Genomic DNA, 7,009 nt, shown 5'->3' with positions numbered 1-7,009 from the left:
GAAAGCAGAAAAATTATTGTGTACTTTTGGCAGTATATCTCTTTCTACTGAAGCTGACTCAGAACAGAAGAAAAGACAGCTTTGTTTTTTTCCAGCTATAGCTTTTAAAAATGTTTTTGTCTGATTCTGTTTAGTTTTTCAGAGAATGTCTCATGGGTATGTAGCACGTTATGTTACTACTTCAATATATCTGTATTAAACCTTTTATCATTCCACAGCCCTGTGAAATGGATTACAAGACAGGAAACAGTAGCACTGAACTTAACCCCCATAACATATCTCTTAAGCCAAATTTCCACACTGGAGGAGACCGATGCTTTATTGTTCTTTCCTCAGACCATTAATATCAGTGATGATGAGCTTTGTGGGATTGGGTCCCTCCTGAGGACGGGGGAAGGCTGGAACTCCCACTTCAGCCTGAGCTATGTGCACACAGTACTCTTGAAAGGCAAATCTTAAATGACTGGCTGTAGACATCCTTAACTGCTTGGAAGAAAACTGCCAGTGGACATCTCAGTTAAGTTTCTTCCTGACCAGAAGATAAGGAATGTGGTACAATAACAGATACATCATCCAATGTGGGGAACCAGGGAAGGCATTTGTAAGTTATAACGTGCCTTTGTTTTCTTATGAAAACAGTAATAAACAAAAATATAATTGATAAATTTACTTAGAAATTAATGATTAGCTTCCTTAACAATGCTGGCCTTCAATTACCATTAGGAGGCATTTGAGCTGATGTATATGTCTTGGAATTCATATTCCATGTTCCTTGCCAACCTTCCTGTTTGCACTGATGCAGTGCATGAGGTTTTCCTTGCAGATTTTAAGAGCTAGAAACATTATTTAATAACCTGTATGCTTGTGTTGTGTGTCCAGGTTAAAGTCCCTGCTGCTAAAAGAAACGTAGTATCTCAGATTTCCAGGTTTCTGTATAGATTTTTCTGATGCAATAAAATGAAAAACACTCATAAAGCATTTGGACACAGTCCCAAACTGGAGATGAACACACTTTAAACCCCAAGACAGTATAAACAGAAAAATGTTTGCAGTGTTCAGGTTTCTGTCCTAGATTTACCCAGACAGTTCCAAACTCGTTTTGTTTTTCCTGTCAAGTTTATGGATTTAATTAGATTCACCTGCATCTCCTTTATCTATAACATGAGATATGTAATGTGAGAGAATCTCATCAATATAACTTCAGATGTGATTTATACTGTCAGCTTAAGAAATAGCCTTGTAATGATGACCATAAATCTTCAGCTCCTCCATTACTTCATTCTTTGCTGAGGAGACTCAAACTATAACTTGCTAAGCAGGTGTCTCTGCACCCAGAGAGCTTATGTTGTCTGCTCGTGGCTCAGACCTTGCAGCTCAGTGGTAAATTGTGACTCTTGGGAGTCCCACAGGTTTTGTGCAGTAAGAATGCCAGAATTTTGCCATTTACCCACCAGTGGTAGATTCATGAGACAGAAGGGACTGCTGTGTTTCACATCTGTCAGATGCATAGAATCTGCTTATTCATGGGAGAAGATTAAAGTGGAAATAGTACTTAAGAATGGAAGATTTTCAATAATGGAGAAAAGATACAAAATGTGTCACTAAGACACATTCAAAGCTGATCCAATATCTCATCTGGTATGAGGGATGACTGACTGATCAGTGTGTGACATTCATGTCAGATTTGGTACAACCAGAAAACATCAGAGCTACATTTTTCATGTCCCTGTTGATACAGATGGTTCTCAAAGTCTTACAGAACAGCCATTTTGGCCTAAATCAGATGGTCTTATCACTTACCCCTGGTAGCACTTTCATTTCTTTCCTCTTGTGGTAGCACACTCAGACTCATGCTAATGAAGGAAACGAGGTCACTTTTCTACACTACTCTTTTTAAAGTGCTTAATTGACTTCTGTGTTGTACACTTTGATAGAACATTCATGGATTCTGTTGTGAATTGTTTTTGTTTTTTTTCTTTATGAGCCTCTTCACACAGTTAGTTAAATATTTCAAATCACAACTTATAAATACATAATGTGCCATTCATTAATGATGTACGGTTATTATAATCCCATTTTAAAATGCAACTGAAATTAGCTCATGTTTAGCAATTTAGATTCAATACTTGAAGTTAAATGTATATCAAAACTGGGTGGTGGAGCTTCCATTAAAAAGATGGGTACTCTCCTGTAAGTTATAGAAGTTTTTCTCCTCATAAACTCCTCACACCTCTGTTTGGCAAAGAGGTGGGTGAGTTTAGCTACTGGATGTGTTGAGTGTTCGAAAAAGCTGTTTATGTGTGAAGGGTTGTGTACAGGAGCACACAGTTCTCACACCTTTACAGCTCAGATTTAAACTCGTTTAGGTGTTTTTACCCATTTGATTTTGAACTTGGGACAGAAGGAATGTGGTCTCAGCACAGTATGATTGCCTAGAATACAGTCCTTCTTGCATTAAAACTACCTCATATCTGACACAACAGTACAAAGTTCAGGCAGTTTGTTGAAGGCTGAACAGGATTGTTGTGATTTGGTTTTCCTTTATCTTATCAAAAGTCTCCCCAGGAGGCCAGGCAAGTCCAGGCTGCTTGGTTTCTGATTCTTTGCCTCAGTGTCTGTCCTTTTTGGTTTACTATTCTCTGGCTACCATTCTCTAAACTTCTATCCTGTTTTTCTCTGGTCATTTTTGTCTGTAAGCATGTGTTAGGAGTGTTTTGGTTCAGAAACCTCTGATTTGCTCTAATCTATCTTGAAATTAAACACTTCTCGCTCAGATTTCTAGCTCTGCCCCTGAATGTAGCCACACAAATTTTGATTGCTGTGTTTACTTTGCTTGGCCATTTTGGATTCCCTGACATCTCATTTGCAATGTACAAAATGAGATTAAACTTGCTTGCAGCTTCCCCCACTATTATTATTTCTACATCAAGAAAATGAGGATTGTATACTAAATGGCAACTGCATCTCCACAGGGATAGTCACAGATGTGGTAGTCATCAGTAGCCGAAAAAATGGCCCATTGCATTTATGGCATCTCTGATCTGCACAGTTCACCCAGTTTTAAGTGAGGCTGATGAGATGTAGGTCAAATGCCTGTCCTGAATAGGTATAAAATAATTGTCACGTTTCTCTCCTGTTCTGTTTCCTGTTACACATGTCTAGTGGCTTCTTTTCCTCAAAGGCCTCTCTTTGGTCAACTTATTTTCCAGCTGACCTTATAAGACTGCAATATGCATCTGAAAAATCAATTAAAAAAGAACTGAAACACACGCCTATTATATATTAACGTGTGTCCTTGTAAAGAAAGACCGTGATCTGGGTATGCAAAAGCTAATAATTGACCAACTTGGGCTGCCATACTATTTTATCTGTTTATTTTCTTTGCAGAAGGCATTTGAAACGCTTTGAAGGAACACTAAAAAAATAAATAACCTGCAAAATACTCCTACTGGGTTTGAATAGGCACATATTAAAATGTTGAGCAATGATTATCAGTAATTATCACCAAGGGCTCCAAAATTCTTCTAACAAAAGAGAAAATGTAGATTTTATAGGTTACTGGTAATCCATGAAAAATAGGTTTACTTTGGCTCTTTATAACAATATAGAAAGAGTTGAAGATCTGATGTGATAAAGAAACAGGAAAAGACTGGTTTGTGGTTTTCTGGTTTTCTGTTACTCACAAGAGACAAGTTCAGCATTTGATTTCAGGAAGTTTCTAAGGGCTTTGCAAGGTGCTCACCATTTGCACCAGTGTGTCAGCAAACTGCTGTAAAACTGAAACTTAACCATGACATTTTACTTGGAGGTGAGACTCTTGGTGACTTGCAGTGTTTGAGGGTCAAAAGGGACAAAGAGGACAATGCACTCCTGTGTCAGTACTGATGGCAGAGGGCATGTGGCCTGGAACTCCCTGCCCAGGATCCCCTGAGAACTGATATGGCCTCCACCCTTGTTTCTCTTCCTTAATTTGTATGTTAATGCTTCTTCATTATTCACTGATTATGCTCCTTTTTTCTCCAGCTAGACCTCCCTTGTGCCCTGGAAGTATTATTCCACTTCCACAGAATTCTTGCCACAGGACTATTTCCTAAAATGCTCTGAGCTATTGCAAAAAGTTTACTTTCATTACAGCAGCCTCTACTAGGATAACTGATATTTGCTGTGCTATTGCTGTATGAAGCTGGGCGCTGAAGTCATTTGTGAGCTGCTGCACTGATGGTGGTGCCGTACCATCTTTGGCTTGTGTCTCCTGCTGTGCATCTCATAATGTTCAGAATTATCTCACAGTGTGTAGGACTATCATAAAATGAGTCACTGCTATCCTTTCCCAGTGAATTTTGGAAGAATTCAACTTTCATTCTGAGCAAGCACATATGCTCTGGGAAAAACTTCAGAGGACTGAAAAATGGCTTTCTTTCTACTTAAGAAAGTTATCTTTCACTCAGATGAGTCATCTCTTTTTATGTTTAGTTTATTGCCCAAGGTAAGATTGATAGATGTGATACTTTCAATATAAGCTTTCCAGCTGAGGATCACCCAGATTTTCAAGTCACATTTCCTTCTGTGAGTAAGATGCAAGCTGGGTGCATTATCTGAACAGTATAACGACAGGGAAGTCTCATTTGTGGCATCCAGCTGTGAACCCAACACCCGTGTTGCCATAATCAAACCTTGTTGGTCCCTGTTCCAAAATTAATGTGCACATCCTTTGTGGGAACATATTCCAATCACCTGTTCTGATTCTGTGTTTCTATGATTGTTCACATTGTATCGTACAATCCTTTTAATGAATATATTGCACAGTTGGGGCTCTTTCTTTGGTCCCAGTTTCTCATTGAAAATCTCTTCCTGGACTTCCTTGCTCTTATAGCTCTTACAGCTACTTCTAATTCCTCTAGTAAAGGAGTATAAGTCAATTTATTTACATTTGTTCTTTCATCACCTTTAGATTTCAGCTTAATGAGTGGGAGCTGAAAACACTTTCAGAAGCTGATGCTTTTTGAAAGACCTTATAAATATATAATTCCAAAGCTCTCCAGTTTTCCTCATGGATAAATTGTGTTTCCTGCTGCCCAGCAACAGAAATACTTTGACACCCACCAACTGTTTAAAGCAATTCTTCAGTTTTAGCAGATTTTTGCAATTCATCTTTTGTGACTTGAAATATTTAGTTAGTATCTTGCATAAGATATTGAAGAGGAAAATAACGGGGCAATAAATAATTAAGTGGTTTACTGTGATTAGAATTACTGAGACTTAATTTTTTACAGATAAGAAAACTTCATTCAATGTAACCCTTGCAACAATAACTGTTTGTATGATTTTGTCCTGACTGGTTCTTTGACCTTTGACATGTGTTTTCTTGGCTATTGGGATTTCCTCATTTTTTCTTTTAGTGCTAACAAGCAGAATATACTAAAATGTCTTTCCTGGAGTTGTCCTAATTATTAGTATGCCTTTGTTATGGTAGCACTAAGCCTTCTGCTAAGGGAGTCAGAGTCTGAAGAGATGAATAAGAAAAGTTGTCCCTTCATCTTCAAACAGTTTTAAATGGAAATGTCCAAGTTTCCACTCTCAAAAGTCAAATCCTATGGCTGAGTTGAATGGGAATAAACCTTAACAATTTGAAGAGCAGAGTAGTTGTCAGGCCACATACCAAGAAACAAAGTGCTACGTAGCAATTGCCTGAGTAGTATCTGAATAAGAAATATGAATATTCCAGAAAATAAATTACATTTTGTTCTGGCTGTGAGGAAATAGTTGTTTAATGTGAATTCTGAAGACCAGTTAAAAGCAAAACTTCCATAATGATAAGACTGCAGGATTAGTCCTACCTTTAGTCATCATGTCCTACCTCCAGAATGAAACTATCTACAGTATCTTCCCTAGAAAACATAGTTGCCTTGGGGCCAATTTTGTATGGAATGCAAGAGATCGGTTTGAGGTACATAGGATATGTATGCACATGTGTTTATGTTTGCATATTATAATTCTGTTCTTACTTTGGCATTGCTTTTAGTACCAACTTACATCTATTTCTGGTGATTTTACTACATGATTATTATTTAATTACTCTCGTAGTGAATGCTCCTCAAAATACTGCTGTGTAAGGGATATGATCAGCAGTTTCCAGGCACTAAATACTTGCCAGTAAAATCTTCAAGATATTGAATATCAATTCAGATAACAGAATAATGCTCAGCACAGATAACTACAGTGTAAGAACAACAAAAAAACCCTTCTGCATAAGATGTTTGTATCTCAACTGATACTTTTAATCTTATATAAATTTTCTTCCGTCTTCATCCTGTATTTATTCTCTTCCCGTATACAGGTTCTGTTCCTCTCATACTGTTCCTTGATTTTAGTATCCTGTCATATAGCATGGCTTTTTCACATTAGGAGCTGTGCTCTGCCACAGGATTTTAGCACTTTGTGGTATTGAGTATCACTAGATTTAGCTGCTTTGTGACTGGGGAAGGTGATAGGAAGAGGAGAAAACATGAGCAAGTGTCCATTCAACCACTGCCCTTTCAACCAGATATCCTGCTCATTATAAGCCCGATGATCTTTGTCTCCCCTCCGGTTTGCTGTTAGTCTGCAAGGGAGGACTTCCCAGGGCTGGCAGCAGGACTTTATAGGACTTCAGTAGTTGTTCTTTCCATGCTACTTGGCAATACCTTGCCCAAGAGGCTGCCTTTCTTTGAGTCCTGATTGCCAGCTGTCAGTCATGTATTTCGAGTGAAAGATCTTCATTGCTTGTTGGCCAGTTTTCTCCCTGTCTGACCCGTCTCTCACCTTGACACCTGTTAATTCAAAGCAAATCATTCATATCCCCTCCCTTCATGGTTCCTGCAGGCAATTGCACTCTATTGTTACTTCCTATTGTTTTCCACCCTTCTGCAGCACTTCATGTGAGCTACTGGCAGTGTGCTCACTGACTAAAACAAGAGATCCTCCTGCTGCTCATGATTCTGTTTGTTTGATTCAGTAAGATGACTGCTGA

Source organism: Coturnix japonica, chromosome 2 (assembly GCF_001577835.2).
Source record: "Coturnix japonica isolate 7356 chromosome 2, Coturnix japonica 2.1, whole genome shotgun sequence".
NCBI classification, from domain to species: Eukaryota; Metazoa; Chordata; class Aves; order Galliformes; family Phasianidae; genus Coturnix; species Coturnix japonica.
Note: the sequence above shows the minus strand (reverse complement) of the source record.